This window comes from Pristiophorus japonicus, chromosome 4, assembly GCF_044704955.1.
Source record: "Pristiophorus japonicus isolate sPriJap1 chromosome 4, sPriJap1.hap1, whole genome shotgun sequence".
In the NCBI taxonomy this organism is placed as follows: Eukaryota; Metazoa; Chordata; class Chondrichthyes; family Pristiophoridae; genus Pristiophorus; species Pristiophorus japonicus.
The window spans coordinates 219,601,919-219,621,954 of NC_091980.1; the positions used below are offsets into that span (position 1 = coordinate 219,601,919).

Below are 20,036 nucleotides of genomic sequence, written 5' to 3' on the forward strand. Positions count from 1 at the left end.
TTGATGGGATTGAAGGCCCAGGGCCTGATAGTCTGCATCCCAGAGTACTTAAGGAAGTGGCCCTAGAAATAGTGGATGCATTGGTGAAAATTTTCCAACAGTCTATTTACTCTGGATCAGTCCCTATGGACTGGAGGGTAGCTAATGTAACACCACTTTTTAAAAAAGGAGGGAGAGAGAAAACGGGTAATTATAGACCGGTTAGCCTGACATCAGTAGTGGGGAAAATGTTGGAATCAATTATTAAAGATGAAATAGCAGCGCATTTGGAAAGCAGTGACAGGATCGGTCCAAGTCAGCATGGATTTATGAAAGGGAAATCATGCTTGATGAATCTTCTGGAATTTTTTGAGGATGTAACTAGCAGAGTGGACAAGGGAGAACCAGTGGATATGGTGTATTTGGACTTTCAAAAGGCTTTTGACAAGGTCCTGCACAAGAGATTGGTGTTCAAAATCAAAGTGCATGGTATTGGGGGTAATGTACTGAAGTGGATAGAGAACTGGTTGGCAGACAGGAAGCAGAGAGTCGGGATAAACGGGTCCGTTTCAGAATGGCAGGCAGTGACTAGTGGAGTGCCGCAGGACTCAGTGCTGGGACCTCAGCTCTTTACAATATACATTAATGATTTGGATGAAGGAATTGAGTGTAATATCTCCAAGTTTGCAGATGACACTAAACTAGGTGGCGGTGTGAGCTGTGAGGGGTATGGTGTATGTAGCACACAAATCACTGACTCCACACGGTCTGGTGTAAGTCTAACTGCTGTGACCTTCGTCCTTTATTGTTCAGCTCCAGCGTGCCTCCCAGGTGTGGTGGTCAACCTTATATAAACCTTGTTACAGGTACTACCAGGGTTTCCCACCGCAGCGGCCTCTGTGGTGTGGCATAGTACTTACATTACATTTAAGGTACTGGGACGATACACACATCATTACATAACATCACCTTCCCCCACCCACCTGGACGCAGGACAACGATACACATATCATTACATAACATCACACTTGTCCAACGGAAGGCAGGTGGGCATAGACAGTGCGTTAGTATGATACATATTATCTGGTACATTAACTGGTTATTGACTGGTAGCGGAACCTTGATTTCCTTGTTAGCCGTTATCATTAATTGTACTTCATCCATTATTTTACACAAATACAGTGGCCATTCAGCATAAAAAAAGTAATTCTTATTATAAATTCACTATCTCACATTAACATAGCTCATTTTAGACTCGCTCTGCCAAACAGAAGTCCTTTGTGGGGACCACCTCTTTGTAAGTCCCTTTTAAGACTCCCGGGTGCATTTCCTTTTTAAGGCACCATCTTTGATGGAGGAGGATTCCACGAGGCTTCTCCTTGGGCGCCGCCATCTTTGATGCTCTGCTGCTCCAACACGATGCCGCTGCCATTTTCTTCTCCGCCGCTCCGGATGCCCTCCGCCGTCGCAGCCTCCGCTCCCTTCCGCTGCCACCTGACTTGCCGCCTCTCCTGTGGCCGCACTTGCCGCGTCCCCCGCGGCCTCCGTTGCCCCCGACCTCCAGCTGCTGCCGCCGCCTGCTGCTAACAGCTCCTCGGCGGGGCTCTTCCGAACCGCCGGCCACTCCCCCCCCACTAGGCCCCTCTGTGCAGAGCTGCTTGCCTGTGGGGGCTGAGGCTGCAGGGTCTCTGTGTGAGATCCGGGCCTGGGACTTGCCTGTGGTGGCTGAGGCTGCAGGATCTCTGTGTGAGGTCCAGGCCTGGGACTTGCCTGTGGGGGTTAAGGTGCAGGGTCTCTGTGTGAGGTCCGGGCCTGGGGCTTGCCTGTGGGGGGATTGAGGCTGCAGCTCCAGCTCGGTCAGCGCTGCTCTCTGGGGACCCGGGGCACGGCAGCACCCCGGGGAGCAGCAGCCTGTGGAGTGATGAAGTCTTCCCAGCTCCCACGGACCGTCCCCATCCACCTCCGGCCGAGGAGTGTCGACCCATCGCCTGCAACGACCCACCGAGGTAAAGCGTGCGTCTCGTCCCCTTGGGATACCTGCACCATCGCTCTGCCAAGAACAGATATCAGTTCCCTGGTGTAGGTATGCAGCTTCGCCGTGACCGGGACTAGCTTGGGTCGTGCAGCTGGGTTTATCCACAGTTTATCAAAAGTTCTCCGACTCATCAACGACGGACCCGAGCCCGTGTCCACTTCCATACTTACTGGGACTCCGTTGATTTTTACTTCACTTATCACTGGGGGCGAATCGTCGGTGCACGTATACAGTCCCAACACCTCATCTTCTTCTACCTGCTCCCCGCTGAACAGTGGATCATCCCCCCCATCTCCTCAGCCACACGGTGAGTCCGATTTCTTTCACACATACGCTGAAGGTGGCCTTTAACGTGGCAGGTATTGCACGTGTACTCCGCAAACCTGCAGCGGTGAGCTCCATGGCTTCCTCCACAGCGCCAGCATGGTGCTGCTTGATTGGCCCCCCTCAGCGGACTCTGAGCTCCAGGATCCCGAGGTCCATGCTCTCTGCCCCGGGCAGAGCCACGTTCTGCAGTTTTGTCCGTGGTGGGCGCTTTCCTGTGGACAGTGCCTGCCGGGTTCGAGACTGTGTGGATTATTTGCTTGGTGCTGCAAGTCGAGGTCATATATGCTCGGCTGATGGTGATGGCCTTTGTCAGAGTGACTGTGGGTTCCGTGGCCAGCAGCTTGTGAAGGAGGCCCTCGTGGCCAATCCCCAAGACGAAAACGTCCCGCAAAGCCTCGTCAAGGTGTGCGCCAAAATCACACAGCGCCGCGAGTCTCCTGAGGTCCGCAGCATATTTGGTGACATCCTGGTCCTCGGGTCTGCAGTGATAATAGAATTTGTATCTGGCCGTGAGGATGCTCTCCTTCGGTTTCAACTGGTCACGAATAAGTTCAGTCAGCTCCTCGTATGACTTGTCCCTGGCGCTCCCAGGTGCCAGCAAATCCCTGACGAGACAGTATTTAAGGTACTGGGACGATACACACATCATTACATAACAAGGGGGACGCTAAGAGGCTGCAGGGTGACTTGGACAGGTTAGATGAGTGGGCAAATGCATGGCAGATGCAGTATAATGTGGATAAATGTGAGGTTATCCATTTTGGGGGCAAAAACACGAAAGCAGAATATTATCTGGATGGCGGCAGATTAGGAAAAAGGGAGGTGCAACGAGACCTGGGTGTCATGGTTCATCAGTCACTGAAAGTGGGCATGCAGGTACAGCAGGCGGTGAAGAAGGCAAATGGTATGTTGGCCTTCATAGCTAGGGGATTTGAGTATAGGAGCAGGGAGGTCTTACTGCAGTTGTACAGGGCCTTAGTGAGGCCTCACCTGGAATATTGTGTTCAGTTTTGGTCTCCTAATCTGAGGAAAGACGTTCTTGCTATTGAGGGAGTGCAGCAAAGGTTCACCAGACTGATTCCAGGGATGGCTGGACTGTCATATGAGGAGAGACTGGATCAACTGGGCCATTATTCACTGGAGTTTAGAAGGATGAGAGGGGATCTCATAGAAACATATAAGATTCTGACGGGACTGGACAGGTTAGATGTGGGAAGAATGTTCCCGGTGTTGGGGAAGTCCAGAACCATGGGACATAGTCTTAGGATAAGGGGTAGGCCATTTAGGACTGAGATGAGGAGAAACTTCTTCACTCAGAGTTGTTAAACGATGGAATTTCCTGCCGCAGAGAGTTGTTGATGCCAGTTCATTGGATATATTCAAGAGGGAGTTCAAGGGGATCAAGGGGTTTGGAGAGAAAGCAGGAAAGGGGTACTGAGGGAATGATCAGCCTTGATCTTATTGAATGGCGGTGCAGGCTTGAAGGGCCGAATGGCCTACTCCTGCACCTATTTTCTATGTTTCTATAGCAGAGGCTTTACTACACATTAGTGCCAGAGGACTGGCAGATAAATAATGTAATACCTATATTTAAGAAGGAGGATAGAACATGTCCAGGGAATTATAGACCAGTCAGCTTAACATTGGTGGTAGCAAAAATAATGGGTCTCTATTAAAGGAGAAAATAGAACATCTAGAAACCAAAAATATAATGAAAAGTCAACATGGATTTCAAAAGGGAAGCCTTGCTTGACCAACCTCATTGAATTTTTTGAAGAGGTAACAGAGAGAGTAGACAATGGTAATACAGTAGATGTAATTTATCTAGATTTTCAAACGGCCTTCAATAAGGTACCCTATAATAGACTGAAGAACAAGGTCAGAGAATGAAGAGTCAGGGGACAAGCAGAAGAATGGATTGCTAGCTGGCTTCAAGACAGAAAGCAAAGAGTAGGGGTAAATATAGCTATTCAGAGTGGCAGAAGGTGGATAGTAATGTTCCACAAGGATCAGTGCTGGGACCAGTGTTGTTCACAATTTATATTCACGATTTAGACCTTGGAATTAAAAACACAATTTCTAAATTTGCAGATGACATAAAATGGGGGAGCGATAGTCAATACTGAGGAGGACAATACTGAGGAGGACTGCAACAAATTGCAGGAGGACATTAATAAACTTGCAGAATGGGCATATAATTGGTAGATGAAGTTCAACACAGATAAATGTGAGGTATCACAATTTGGTAGGAAGAATAGGGAGGCTACTTATTACTTGGAGGGTGCGAGTCTGGGTGTGGTAGAGGAACAAAGTGATCATGGAGTGCAAATACACAAATCACTAAAAGTTGTGACACAGGTTAACAAGGTCATAAAAAAACCAAACCAAGCACTAGGCTTTATTTCTACAGGTATAGAATTGAAAAGTAGGAAAGTTATGCTAAACCTGTATCGAACCTTGGTGAGACCACACTTTGAGTACTGCGTACAGTTCTGGTCACCATATTATAAAAAGGATATACAGGCACTGGAGAGGGTGCGGAGAAGATTTACAAGGATGATACCAGAAATGCGAGGGTATACATCTCAGGAAGGGATGAACAGGCTAGGTCTCTTTTCTCTTGAAAAAAGGCTGAGGGGTGACTTAATAGAGGTCTTTAAAATTATGAAAGGTTTTGATAGAGTGGATACAGAGAGGGGTGGCGCAGGGATCAGTGCTGGGACCCTAACTATTTACAATCTATATTAACGACTTAGAAGAAGAGACTGAGTGTAACATAGCCAAGTTTGCTGACGATGCAAAGATGGGAGGAGAAGTAATGTGTGAGGACACAAAAAACATGCAAAAGGACATAGACAGGCTAAGTGAGTGGGAAAAAATTTGGCAGATGGAGTGTAATGTTGGAAAGTGTGAGGTTATGCACTTTGGCAGAAAAAAAATCAAGAGCAAGTTATTATTTAAATGGAGAAAGATTGCAAAGTGCTGCTGTACAGCGGGACCTGGGGGTACTTGTGCATGAAACACAAAAGGATAGTATGCAGGTACAACAAGTGATCAGGAAAGCCAATGGAATCTTGGTCTTTATTGCAAAGGGGATGGAGTATAAAGGCAGGATAGTCTTACTACAGTTATACAGGGTATTGGTGAGACCACACCTGGAATACTGCGTGCAGTTTTGGTTTCCATATTTACGAAAGGATATTCTTGCTTTGGAGGCAGTTCAGAGAAGGTTCACTAGGTTGATTCCGGAGATGAGGGGGGTTGACTAATGAGGAAAGATTGAATAGGTTGGGCCTCTACTCATTGGAATTCAGAAGAATGAGAGGTGATCTTATCAAAACGTGTAAGATTATGAGGGGGCTTGACAAAGTAGATGCAGAGAGGATGTTTCCACTGATAGGGGAGACTAGAACTAGAGGGCATGATCTTAGAATAAGGGGCCGCCCATTTAAAACTGAGATGAGGTGGAATTTCTTCTCCAGGAGGGTTGTAAATCTGTGGAATTCGCTGCCTCAGAGGGCTGTGGAGCTGGGTCATTGAATAAATTTAAGACAGAAATAGACAAGTTTCTTAACCGATAAGGGAATAAGGGGTTATGGGGAGCGGGTGGGGAAGTGGACCGGAGTCCATGATCGGATCAGCCATGATCGCATTAAATGGCGGAGCAGGCTCAAGGGGCCGTATGGCCTACTCCTTATCCTATTTCTTACGTCCTTATGAAAGTTTCCACTTGTGGGACAGGGCATAATTAAAGGCCATCAATATAAGATAGTCACTAAGAAATCAAATAAGGAATTCAGAAGAAACTTCGTTACCCAAAGAGTGGCGAGAATATGGAACTCACTTCCACAGGGAGTGGTTGAAGCGAATAGAATAGATGCATTTAAGGGGAGGCTAGACAAGCATATGAGGGAGAAGGGAATAGAGGGCTAGACTTTCCACGAGGTGGCTAAAGCCCCAAAAAATGGGCCTTATTCCAGCGATTTGTGATGTATCGCCCATGCTGATCGCCGGCATAAGGCCCATTTTGTTTTTGCAATATTTCACTCGGCCTTACCCCAGCGATGTCAAATGGGCGATCTGATTTCTCAGTGATCTCACAAAAAAAGAGGAAGTGAAACGGAAATCCAAACAAAAAGCTTCCCTTGCAACGATATTGTGCGCAAGTGTGGGAAGTTTTTTATTTGGATCGATTTTTTTTGCCGCGTTTGGAGAGTTCATGGGTCATCGCACATGCTCAGAAGGAAAGGGAGGGTCAGTGAGTGCGGGAGAGAGAGAGGAGAGAGGAGATCGTCGGCAGATTATCAGTTATCATTACAGACGTTTCAGCAATGGCCATGTCCATTCAAAATCAAAATGAAAGCGAAATTGAAAGAAGGGCCAAAGCCTTCAGTGAAGAGGCTAACAAGGCACTTGTCCATGTTGTATCGCCAAGGTGGGAGGACTTGACATGGGGTGGCCTTGGGAAACCTCCACCCCGTGCTTACAGACGGATCTGGCAGGAGATTGCCGATGTGGTCACGTCAGCATCCCATGAGGTGCGGACGTCTGACCAGTGCCGCAAGAGGTGGAACAGCCTCCTGGCAGCTGCCAGAGTAAGTTTGATTCTACTATGTTTTTAAAACATAGATAAAACTCATGTTTATAAATTATGTATTATTTACTTGATGTTTATTAATTGCAAACAAATTCCTCAATTTTAATTATTTATAATGTGAAGTTTAAAAACTACATTAAACGAAAAAAAAATTACATTACCAATCACATTTATTCACCCTAATACTAAGTTGCATGTTATAGTATTAAAAATTATTCATATGCAGCCACCATAGTAAGTTGCATTATAATATTTAAAAGATATTTAAAAGTCATATTTAAAATCATACGTACATACGTATTGTATACTTAGAATAATATTAAAAATTATTCATATGCAATACGAGGTTATGTAATAATGGAACATTTAAATCAGTCTCAATGTTTATTGTCAGGAAAGGTAGCTTATGCCATGCAATGTTAAATTATCATTTACAAAAAAAGATAAGTTTAAACCGCGCGGAGCAAAGGAGGACGGGTGGCGGCCCCCGTGGCAGCACACACTCTCAATCCATACGAGGAGCTTGCGGTGGCCTTGGTGGGTCCTGAAAGCCATGCAGTCACAACCTGTGGCATGGCCGAGCCCACCCTTGAGCCTGGTGAGTAATGCGGAATGTGCAAAGTATCAAACATTACTAATAACATACGCGAAATATCGTAGTTATGCATTTGTTATGCAATTATAATTCATTAGTTCAGATGTAGCCTGATCTATGAGTGAGGCTATGTTAACACTGATGAACTCCTGTGCATTTGTGGTTTTGCAAAGTATTGCAATGTTTTGCATTATATTGAAATTATTGATATTGAAATATTGAAATATATTGATATGTATTGTTATGAGTTGTTTAGAAATTTCATTCATCTTTCTAAGGTGAAGTGTCTGTTGAGCACTGCTCAGTGCCACTCACAGATCCCTCTTCTAACAGCTCACAGGAGGGTGAGACGGCGGAGAACGAGCAGGAGGAGGATGATGATTTTTTTTTGGGGGGTGGGAGGGGAACAACCTGCGGCCATGGAAGAAGCACTGGGACCAAGCGGTGTACAGGTGACGACGCCAAGGCACGTCATATTGCAAACGCTGACCCCAAGGAGGTCTGGTCAGCGTGGCGCGCAATCGCCTACCATGGAGGGCCAGACAGAGAGCTTGATTTCCCTGTGCAGGGAGACGGTCGCGATTGGTCGTGACCTTATCCAGGGATTCGCGGGATTCTCTGCGAACTGGAGCCAGTTCTCTGCGAACTGGAGCCAGTCTCCAGCATCCTGGAGCGAGTTCTGCACGAACTTCTCGAACTGGTCTTCTGAGCAGTCACAGACTGCAAGGGAGACCTTGGAGGCTATTCGGCAGCAGACAGCCGCATCCAATGCCCTACGGCATGCGTTGCTGGCTGAACACGGCGCTGCACCCCAAGGTGTCGTGTTTGCTCGCAGCGAGACCCCGAGCACGCAAGCGAGTACGGAGGGCACAATTCCTCATGACTTGGAAGTGGAGCCTCAGGCTTCCGCTTCCGCTCCGTCATCTCCACTACGGCAGGAAGTCTTGCCGTCCCACTCTGCACAATGTGCTGGTGTCGGTCTGCGTAGATCAAAACGGGCAGGTGGGGTGTGAACACGGGGTGGGACTGGACGTGGAGGGAAATGTGGCCACAGGTAGGGAGGGTGGCATTTTTTCACAGTTTGTTCACTTGTTCAATTGTTCTTGTTCCTGTTTTGTTAGTTGTTATTGGTTAATTGTTAATTGTTAAGATTTTGTATTTGAGGGAAGGGTGGGTTGGTTCGGGATAGTTTTTCAATTTCTATTTGCGTTTTTGTTAATAAAAAAAATGTCTTTAATTCAATAAATTGTGTGTGTCTTCTCTCTTAGTTATCAACTATACAGATGTTATTCCATATCTGAGCATTCTATTAATATACGAGTACTTTAGTAACACCTTCTAATAAATATTATATAAAACCTATTCACTAAAAATCTATATAAAACCTATTCACTAAAAGCAACGTAATAATACCTATATGAAAAATTACAGCTCTCATCCTCATTAAATTCTATTATATAAAACCTAATTATATAAAGCCAAACGTAATGATAACTATATGTTAACTATGTTATCTCTCAGCAAATTATACTATATAAAACCTATTTAATAAAAATAACGTAATACCTATTTATATTCCTTGTCTCAATATTCTGAGTACAACTAGCTCTCTAATTAAATCACAACTAATCCTCTACCCTTCCATTGAAGTCAAAATGGCGTCCGTAGTGCCCATTTTCCTTCTCTTAGGTCTAGAAAAGCAACTATTTCTCAGCACTGTTTTGGGCCTTACATCGGCCCAGCGAAGTGCATGCTAAGTGCTGAAACTTGGGATGGGCCTTGTGTGGGCTATAATTTCGGCGATCTTCTCGGCGATCAAAGTGGAAACTTAGGCACCTGTTTTTCGGGCGATATTTTGCTCAAAATTGGCGAGAGAGGTCCGTTTTGGGCCATATATAGACCATAACTGGACGATGTGAAGTGGAAAATCTAGCCTCTGGGGTTATGCTGATAGATTTAGATGAAGAAAGACGGGAGGAGGCTCGAATGGAGCATAAACGCCAGCAGGGACTGGTTGGGCCAAATGGCCTGTTTCTGTACTGTATATTCTATGATCTGCCCACAACTAGTTTGGCAGCCAGAAATGCTTTTTTTAAAAAAAAATTACGATCTTTGCAATAATATTTAAAACACAAACCAAGATTATAATACATAAACCTATAATTACAGTCTTATAGTTGTATCGAATTTGTTTCTCCTCTCTTAGACTAACTAACTGTTGATTAATTTAAATAATCAAAAATCGAGGTTAAATGTCTCTTAACATGAGGAAATCATGAAAATGAATTAAATCCTATCTAAATAGAAGTTGTCAAATTATTAAACTGAAAATACAAAAGCCTTTTGGGCAGCAAAGACATTGACACAAAACGGCCTTGTTTTGAAACTCGAACAAATTTAAGTTTCTTTCAAAGTTTGTATCCACTCAGACACGAACCAGTGCCTCACTGTAGCATAAATTAATACCATTTTCTCATTTCCCATTCCCCTTACACTGTAAAACAGGCTCCTGTGGCTGTTTGCACCAGATGTAAACATTTTCAGGGTAATTAATGCACCATAGGTTAGCAATCAGCACGACTTTGTGCCAGCACCTGGATTTGAATGGGTAGGTGAAACGAGCAGCGAAGTCGATGCACAGTCGGAACTTGACAGATAGCAAGCTCGGGATTTAGCGCAAAATCCCGAACTTGCGGTTAATTTCAAAGACGTATTGCGGCGTACTCAGAGAACTCAATCATACCTACCGCGAATTCAGGGTAATTAATAAACTTGCAGAATGGGCGCATAATGAGGAAATGATCTTCAATATAGATAATTGTGAGTTGGTACATTTTGGTAGGAAGAATAAGGAGGCCACATACTTTATTGGAAGATAAGTGTCTAAATGCGATAGAGGAACAGAAGGATCTGGGGGTACAGATACACAAATCATTAAGAGACACAATAAGGCCATAAAAAAGAAAACAAAGCTCCAGTGTTCATTTCTAGAGGGACAGAATTGAAAATCAGAAAAATTAAGTGGAAGTTATATAGAACCTTTGTTAGACTACACTTGGAGTACTGCAACATCAGTATTTGGGGCGGTGGGCGACATCAGTAAGGTTGGGGGGGGGGGGGATGACATCAGTACGCGGGGGGGAGTGACAACAGTAGGGGGGGAGGGGTGACATCAGTACGGGGGAGGGGGACATCAGTACGTTGGGGGGGGGTGTGACATCGTACGGGGGGGGTGACATTAGTACGGGAGGGGGGTGACGTAAGTACGGGGGGGTGACGTAAGTACGCGGGGGGGGGGGAGAGAAGGGTGACATCAGTACGGGGGGGGGTGATATCAGTACGCAGGGGGGGGTGGAGAAGGGTGACACCAATACGGGGGGGGTTGACATCAGTACGGGGGGTGGGGTGACATCAGTACGGGGGGGGTGACATCAGTACGGGGGGGGTGACATCAGTACGGGGGGGGTGACATCAGTACGGGGGGGGGGGGGAGAGACATCAGTACGGTGGGGAGACATCAGTACGGGGGGGGGGGGGAGAAATCAGTACGGGGGGGTGACATCAGTACGGGGGGGGGAGACATCAGTACGGGGGGGGGAGACATCAGTACGGGGGGGGGGAGATATCAGTACGGGGGGGGGGGAGACATCAGTACGGGGGGGAGACATCAGTACGGGGGGGAGACATCAGTACGGGAGGGGGTGACATTAGTACGGGGGTGGTGACATCAGTACTGGAGGGGGTGACATCAGTAAGGGAGGGGGTGACATCAGTACGGGGGGGTAACATCAGTACGGGGGGGGGGGGTGACATCAGTACGGGGGTGGTGACATCAGTACGGGGGTGGTGACATCAGTACGGGAGACACCAGTACGGGAGGGAGGGGGAGACATCAGTACGGGGGGGGGGGGGGGGGGTGACATCAGTACGGGGGGGGGTGACATCAGTACGGGGGGGGTGACATCAGGACGGGGGGGGTGACATCAGGACGGGGGGGGGGGGTGACATCAGTACGGGGGTGGTGACATCAGTACGGGGGTGGTGACATCAGTACGGGAGACACCAGTACGGGAGGGAGGGGGAGACATCAGTACGGGGGGGGGGTGACATCAGTACGGGGGGGGTGACATCAGTACGGGGGGGGTGACATCTGTATGGGAGCGGGTGACATCAGTATGGGAGCGGGTGACATCAGTACGGGGGGGGGGGTGACATCAGTACGGGGGGGGGGGTGACATCAGTACGGGGGGGGGGGGTGACATCAGTACGGGGGGGGGAGAGACATCAGTACAGGGGGGGTGACATCAGTACGGGGGGGGAGACATCAGTACGGGAGGGGGTGACATTAGTACGGGGGTGGTGACATCAGTACTGGAGGGGGTGACATCAGTAAGGGAGGGGGTGACATCAGTACGGGGGGGGGGGGGAGACATCAGTACGGGGGGGGGGGGAAGACATCAGTACGGGGGGGAGACATCAGTACGGGGGGGGGGAGACATCAGTACGGGGGGGGAGACATCAGTACGGGGGGGGAGACATCAGTACGGGGGGGGGGGGGAGACATCAGTATGGGGGGGGTGACATCAGTACGGGGGGGGGGGGTGACATCAGTACGGGGGGGGGGGTAACATCAGTACGGCTGGGGGGGGTAACATCAGTACGGGGGGGGGGTAACATCAGTACGGCTGGGGGTGGTGACATCAGTACGGGGGGGGGTAACATCAGTACGGGGGGGGTAACATCAGTACGGCTGGGGGGGGGTTGACATCAGTACGGGGGGGGGGGTGGTGACATCAGTACGGGGGGGGTAACATCAGTACGGCTGGGGGGGGTTGACATCAGTACGGGGGGGGAGGTGACATCAGTACGGGGGGGGGGGTAACATCAGTACGGCTGGGGGGGGGGGGTAACATCAGTACGGCTGGGGGGGGGTAACATCAGTACGGGGGGGTGGTGGTGACATCAGTACGGGGGGGGGGGTGACATTAGTACGCGAGGGGGGGGGGGGAGGGGGATGAGATCAGTACGGGGAGGGGGAACATCAGTACGGGAGGGGGTGACATCAGTACGCGGGGGGGGGAGGGGATAACATCAGTACGGGGGGGACCTACCTGTCGCGGCGGGGTCAGTGGTATGACGATAAATGCCGGGCGAGCACCAACCGGACCGGGTTTAGTTTGTTCAGAGCAGCTCACGGTTCCTCCGCAATTCGCAGCGTATCGCGGTCGGGGGCCGGAACCTGTCCCTCTATCTGTCAGCTCAATCGGGACTCGGAGCCACCGAGCACACAGATCCACCCGCCATCTTTAAATCACAGGCTTTGCTTTTAATATTTCCGAGTCAAAGGGCAGCAGCCCCAGTCGTTCCTGGAGGGAGGAGGGGGCTGTGACACTGGAGGAGATGTGTGGGGGGGTAGGGGGCTGTGACACATGGGATGGGGGGCTGGGACACTGGGGGAGATGTGTGGGGGGGTAGGGGGCTGTGACACATGGGATGGGGGGCTGGGACACTGGGGGAGATGTGTGTGGGGGGGTAGGGGGCTGTGACACATGGGATGGGGGGCTGGGACACTGGGGGAGATGTGTGGGGGGGTAGGGGGCTGTGACACATGGGATGGGGGGCTGGGACACTGGGGGAGATGTGTGTGGGGGGGTAGGGGGCTGTGACACAGGGGATGGGGGGCTGGGACACTGGGGGAGATGTGTGGTGGAGGGGGCTGTGACACTGGGTGAGATGTGTGGGGGAGGGGGCTGTGACACTGGGGAGATGTGGGGGGAGGGAGCTGTGACATTTGGGGAGATGGGGGGAGGGGGTTGTGACACTGGGGGAGATGTCAGGGCTGGGGGGCTGTGACAGTGGGCTGTGACACTGGTGGAGGTCGCTGTGACACTGGGGGAGATGTGGGGGCAGGGGGCTGTGACAGTGGGGTAATGTCGGCTGGTTGGCTGTGACAGTGGGGGAAGGGGGCTGTGACGATGAGGGAGATGTGGGGAGGTGACGCTGTGACACTGGGGGATATGTCAAGGGGGGCTGTGACGCTGTTGGAGATGTCAGTGGCAGCAGGATTAAGGATTGTCAAGTCTCCAAAGTGCCACAGAATTATGATTTTAAACAAAACATGAAGTACATTTTTTCCATAAAAGCTGGTGTTTTTTGTGCACAGGAAGTTGTCAACCAGCAATGATGACCAGATAATCTTGCACCACCCTAGGTTATGTGCTTAAGTCTCTAGAATGGGGTTTGAACCAATTATCTTCTGACTAAGAACATACATAAGAAATAGGAGCAGGAGTAGGCCATTTGGTCCCTCGAGTCTGCCCCGTAATTCAATAAGATCATGGCTGATCTGATTTTGGCCTCAGCTCCACTTCCCTGCTCACTCACCATAACCGTTGACTCCCTTAGCTTTCAAAAATCTGTCTATCCCCACCATAACTATATTCAAGGACCCAGCCTCTGTAAGTCGACAAAGTCAACTCTGGACTATTGTGTTTATATCCCTGTTGGCTGGACACCCTGAGAAAGACTTTTGAAATATTGTGACACAAAGTGACTGGTCTGGATTAGGAAGAAACCTGTTGCTGGGAGAAACACGTGGGGGCAGATCTCTCCCACAGAAACTGGTGAGAGTCGGAGGAGCGGGCAGTTTAAAGAGAGCGGGGGCCGGAGAGTCGGAGGAGCAGTTTAAAAAGAGCGGGAGCTGGAGAGTCGGAGGAGCAGTTTAAAAAGAGCGGGAGCCGGAGAGTCGGAGGAGCAGTTTAAAAACAGCGGGAGAGTCGGAGGAGCGGAGGAGGTCGGAGCAAAGCAGGTCTGGAGCAGCGAGACCCATAAAAGGGGGCCCAGCAGTCGGAGAAGGCCAACTGGTGCAGGGGCAGAAGGTAAACAAAGAAGTAAAAAGAAATCGAAGTGTGACGTCACAGCCAAGAGGGTAAGTGATTGGCTGGTGGATTGGTGAGCATTTAATCTTTTTCTTTTTCTTTTCTGATCAGCAAGAAACCTTTGGCATTGTTATCAATTAGCTTAATTTAAGGGTTAAGACATGGCAGGAGGGCCCAGACCCATGTCATGCTCCTTTTGTGCTATGTGGGAAGTCAGGGACGCTTCCAGTGTCCCTGACAACTACATGTGCAGGAAATGTATCCAGCTGCAGCTCCTGACAGACCGCATTGCGGCACTGAAGCTGCGCATGGATTCACTCTGGAGCATCGCGATGCTGAGGATGTCGTGACTAGCACGTTTAGTGAGTTGGTCACACCGCAGGTAAAGCTTACACAGCCAGATAGGGAATGGGTGACCATTAGGCAGAGCAGTGGAAGGAAGGTAGTGCAGGGGTCCCCTGCGGCCATCTCCCTCCAAAACAGATACACTACCTTGGGTACTGTTGGGGGAGATGGCTCATTAGGGGAAGGCAGCAGCAGCCAAATCCATGGAACCAGGGGTGGCTCTGCTGCACAGGAGGGCAGGAAAAAGAGTGGGAGAGCTACAGTGATAGGGGATTCTATTGTAAGGGGAATAGATAGGTGTTTCTACGGCTGCAAACGAGACTCCAGGATGGTATTTTGCCTTTCTGGTGCAAGGGTCAAGGATGTCTTGGAGCGGCTGCAGCGCATTCTGGAGGGGGAGGGTGAACAGCCAGTTGTGGTGCATATAGGTTCCAACAATATAAGTAAAAAAACCTGATGAGGTCTTACAAGCTGAATTTATGGAGCTAGGAGTTAAATTAAAAAGTAGGACCTCAAAGGTAGTAATCTCAGGATTGCTACCAGTGCCACATGCTGGTCAGAGTAGGAATTGCAGGATAGCTCAGATGAATACGTGGCTTGAGGAATGGTGCAAGGGGGAGGGGAATTCCTGGGACATTGGAACTGGTTCTGGGGGGGGGGGGGGGGGTGGGACCAATACAAACCGGACGGTCTGCACCTTGGCAGGATCGAGACCGATGTCCTAGGGAGAGTGTTTACTAGTGCTGTTGGGGAGGGTTGAAACCTAAAAGGCAGGGTGATGGGAATCTATGCAGGGAGGCAGAGGGAAGTAAAAAGGGGGCAGAAGCAAAAGGTAGGAAGGAGAAAAGCAAGAGTGGAGGGCAGAGAAATCAAGGGCAAAAATCAAAAAGGGCCACATTACAACATAATTCGAAAAGGACAAAGAGTGTTACAAAAACAAGCCTGAAGGCTCTGAATCTCAATGCGAGGAGCATTCGTAAAAAGGTGGATGAATTGACTGCGCAGATAGCTGTTAACGGATATGATGTAATTGGGAATACCGAGACATGGCTCCAGGGTAACCAAGGCTGGGAACTCAACATCCAGGGGTATTCAATATTCAGGAAGGACAGACAGGAAGGAAAAGGAGGTGGAGGTAGCGTTACTTGTTAAAGAGATTAACGCAATCGTAAGGAAGGACATTAGTGTGGATGATGTGGAATCTATATGGATAGAGCTGCGAAACACCAAAGGGCAGAAAACATTAGTGGAAGTTGTGTACAGACCACTAGACAGTAGTAGGGAGGTTAGGGTTGGCATCAAACAGGAAATTAGGGACGCGTGCAATAAGGGTCCAGCAGTTATCATGGGTGACTTTAATCTGCATATTGAGTGGGCTAACCAAACTGGTAGGAATACTGTGGAGGATGATTTCCTGGAGTGTATAAGGGATAGTTTTCTAGACCAATATGTCGAGGAACCAACTAGAGAGCAGGCCATCCTAGAGTGGGTCTTGTGTAACGAGAGAGGATTAATTAGCAATCTGGTCGTGCGGGGAAGAGTGATCATAATATGGTAGAATTCTTCATTAAGATGGAGAGTGACACGGTTAATTCAGAGATTAGGGTCCTGAACTTAAAGAAAGGAAACTTCGACAGTATGAGACTAGGATAGACTGGCGAATGATACTTAAAGGGTTGACGGTGGATAGGCAATGGCAGACATTTAAATATCACATGGGTAAACTACAACAATTGTACATCCCTGTGTGGCGTAAGAATAAAAAAGGGAAGGTGGCTCAACCGTGGCTAACAAGGGAAATTAGTGTTAAATCCAAGGAAGAGGTATATAAATTGGCCAGAAAAAGCAGCAAACCTGAGGACTGGGAGAAATTTAGAATTCAGCAGAGGAGGACTAAGGGTTAAATTAGGAGGGGGAAAATAGAGTATGAGAGTAAGCTTGTAGGAAACATAAAAACTGACTGCAAAAGCTTCTATAGATATGTGAAGAGAAAAAGATTAGTGAAGACTAATGTAGGTCAGAATTCATAATGGGGAACAAGGAAATGGCAGACCGATTGAACAAATACTTTGGTTCTGTCTTCACTAAGGAAGACATGAATAACCTCCCGAAAATACTAGGGGACCGTGGGTCTAGCGAGAAGGGGGAACTGAGGGAAATCCTTATTAGTCAGGAAATGGTGTTAGGGAAATTGAAGGGACTGAAGGCCGATAAATCCCCAGGGCCTGATAGTCTGCATCCCAGAGTACTTAAGGAAGTGGCCCCAGGAATAGTAGATGCATTTCCAACATTCCATGGACTCTGGTTCACTGTAACCCCACTTTTTAAAAAAGGGAGAGAGAAAACAGGGAATTATAGACCAGTTAACCTGACATCGGTGGTGAGGAAAAATGCTGGAATCAATTATTAAAGATGTAATAGCATCGCATTTGGAAAGCAGTGATAGGATCGGTCCAAGTCATGGATTTATGAAAGGGAAATCATGCTTGACAAATCTTCTAGAGTTTTTTGAGAATGTAACGAGTAGAGTGGATAAGGGAGAACCAGTGGATGTGGTGTATTTGGACTTTCAAAAGGCTTTTGACAAGGTCCCACACAAGAGATTAGTGTGCAAAATTAAGGCACATGATATTGGGGGTAATGTATTGACATGGAAGGTTGAATTGGTTGGCAGGTAGGAAGCAAAGAGTGGGAATAAACGGGTCCTTTTCAGAATGGCAGGCAGTGACTAGTGGGGTGCCACAGGGTTCAGTGCTGGGACCCCAGCTATTTACAATATACATTAATGATTTAGACGAAGGAATTTAATGTAATATCTCCAAATTTGCAGATGATACTAAGCTGGGTGGCAGTGCGAGCTGCGAGGAGGTGCTAGGAGGCTGCAGGGGGACTTGGACAAGTTAGCTGAATGGGCAAATGCATGGCAGATGCAGTATAATGTGGATAAGTGTGAGGTTATCCACTTTGGTGGCAAAAACAGGTAGGCAGATTATTATCTGAATGGTGACAGATTAGGAAAAGGGGAGGTGCAACGAGACCTGGGTGTAATGGTACATCAGTCATTGAAGGTAGGCATACAGGTACAGCAGGCAGTAAAGAAAGCAAATGGCATGCTGGCCTTCATAGCGAGGGGATTTGAGTATAGGAGCAGGGAGGACTTACTGCAGTGGTACATGGCCTTGGTGAAACCACACTTTGAGTATTGAATGCAGTTTTGGTCTCCTAATCTGAGGAAGGACATTCTTGCTATTGAAGGAGTGCAGCGAAGGTTCATCAGACTGATTCCTGAGATGGCAGGACTGACATATGAAGAAAGACTGGATCGACTAGGCTTATATTCACTGGAATTTAGAAGAATGAGAGGGGATCTCATAGAAACATGAAATTCTGACGGGATTGGACAGGTTAGATGCAGGAAGAATGTTCCCGATGTTGGGGAAGTCCAGAACTAGGGGTCATATTCTGAGGATAAGGGGTAAGCCGTTTAGGACCAAGATGAGGAGAACCTGTGGAATTCTCTACCACAGAAAGTTGTTGAGGCCAGGTCGTTAGATATATTCAAAAGGGAGTTAGATGTGGTCCTTATGGCTAAAGAGATCAAGATGAAGGGTATGGAGAGAAAGCAGGAAAGGGGTACTGAAGTTGCATGATCAGCCATGATCATGTTGAAGGGTGGTGCAGGCTCGAAGGGCTGAATGGCCTACTCCCACCTACTTTCTATGTTTGTATGAGAGTAGCTGGGTCTGCACTGGCCTGTCAGCGGTCAGTGACGTCAGAGCTGGGTGCTCTTAGGAAGGCCAAAGGACTCTTTTGTGTGTGGAGCCAGGCTATCTAGGGAAGAGAACAAGATGCTAGGGCAAGACCGACACCTGCATTGTCTCCACAACGGTCCAGCAGTCAGGATTGATGGGCCATTTAACACTCACTTGGAAAGCCTTCGGACATCGATCAGCTGGTTTTGTTCAAACCCCAGCACATCTCAGACAGCGCAAAATAAGACCTGAAGAAGCCAAAAAGGTTCCCCAGAGGCAACAGAACCATCCAAACCCGGCCAGAATTGTGGATTACAGGAGTATAACTGTCGAGCGTTTTGGAAGCTCGATCTTCGTTCTATCGCATCGTACGTGAAGGCTCATTTGCCTACCCCCTGAGGATAAGGACCGAGAGCGAAGCCTCGTTTCTCCAACCCGACGGACTTCAACTTCAACCTGGATCTCGCATGCTTCAGCCAAGCACGGTGACGTGGAGTCGAACCGCTGAGGAAGGACCAGCGTGCAAGGAAGGGCGGATTGGGTGAGAACTCAAAAGTTGCATGCTTACCAACCATTCCACGAAAGTGTGTGAGGGGGTGTCAGTGTGCCCTAACCAAACCAGAGGGGGGTTTAGAGTTAGGTGGATCCCAGGAAGGTTTAGCCCATAGGAAGGGTTGGTCTGTTGTAAGGCTAATAAGGGAAGTGCACTGTTTTACTGGGTATTACTGCACTGTGTTCTACTTCACAAGCATCTGGCGAGTGGAGTGGAGGTGTTGATCTGTTGTAATAAACCTTGTGTGATTTTGAACTTGAAACGTTGGTCCTTGTCTCACTATAAGACAATCCGTTGTAACTCTTTTCACCCGAACACAAGGACAGGGTTACTGTGCTTGCTATAAGTGGGTGTTAAATCATAAACAGCAGATTGGATAACTGTGAGAGACCTATTGGCACCGGTCACTGCCAAGTAAAAACCCTTATGTATTTGGACCCTACGGCGAGGCCTCGAAAACCTCGGGAAATAACCGTAGACTGACCACTTACACTTCCACAGCTCTCTGGGGTAGAGAATTCCAAAGATTCGCAACCTTCAGAGAAGAATTTCCTCCTCATTTCCGTTTTAAATGGGCGACTCTTATTCTGAAACTATGCCCCCAGTTCTAGATTCCCCCACGAGGGGAAACATACTCTCTGTATCTACCCTATCAAGCCCCCTCAGAATCTTATATGTTTCAATAAGATCTCTCATTCTTCTAAACTCCAATGAGTATTAGCCCAACCTGCTAAACCTTTTGTCAAAAGACAACCCTTTCATCTCAAGAATCCACCTAGTGAGCATTCTTTGAAGTGCCTCCAATGCAAGTATATCCCTCCTTAAATAAGGAGACCAAAACTGTATGCAGTACTCCAGGTGTGGTCTCACCAAAGCCCTGTACAGTTGGTGCAGGACTTCCCTACTTTTATACTCCATCTCCCTTGCAATAAAGACCAACATTCCATTTGTCTTCCTAATTACTTGCTGTACCTG

At 48.3% G+C, this 20,036-nt stretch overlaps 1 protein-coding gene across 2 annotated transcripts in view; it reads right to left on the reverse strand.

Moving 5' to 3' along the window:
* mia2 (MIA SH3 domain ER export factor 2) overlaps nucleotides 1-12,844 on the reverse strand; it is a 57,819-nt gene extending 44,975 nt beyond the window's left edge. For both annotated transcript variants that reach the window (XM_070879124.1, XM_070879123.1), the window contains exon 1: nucleotides 12,645-12,844. The gene's annotated coding sequence lies outside the window, so the exon portion shown is untranslated. The remainder of the gene's footprint in view (nucleotides 1-12,644) is intronic.
* Between the last annotated feature and the right edge of the window lie 7,192 nt (nucleotides 12,845-20,036).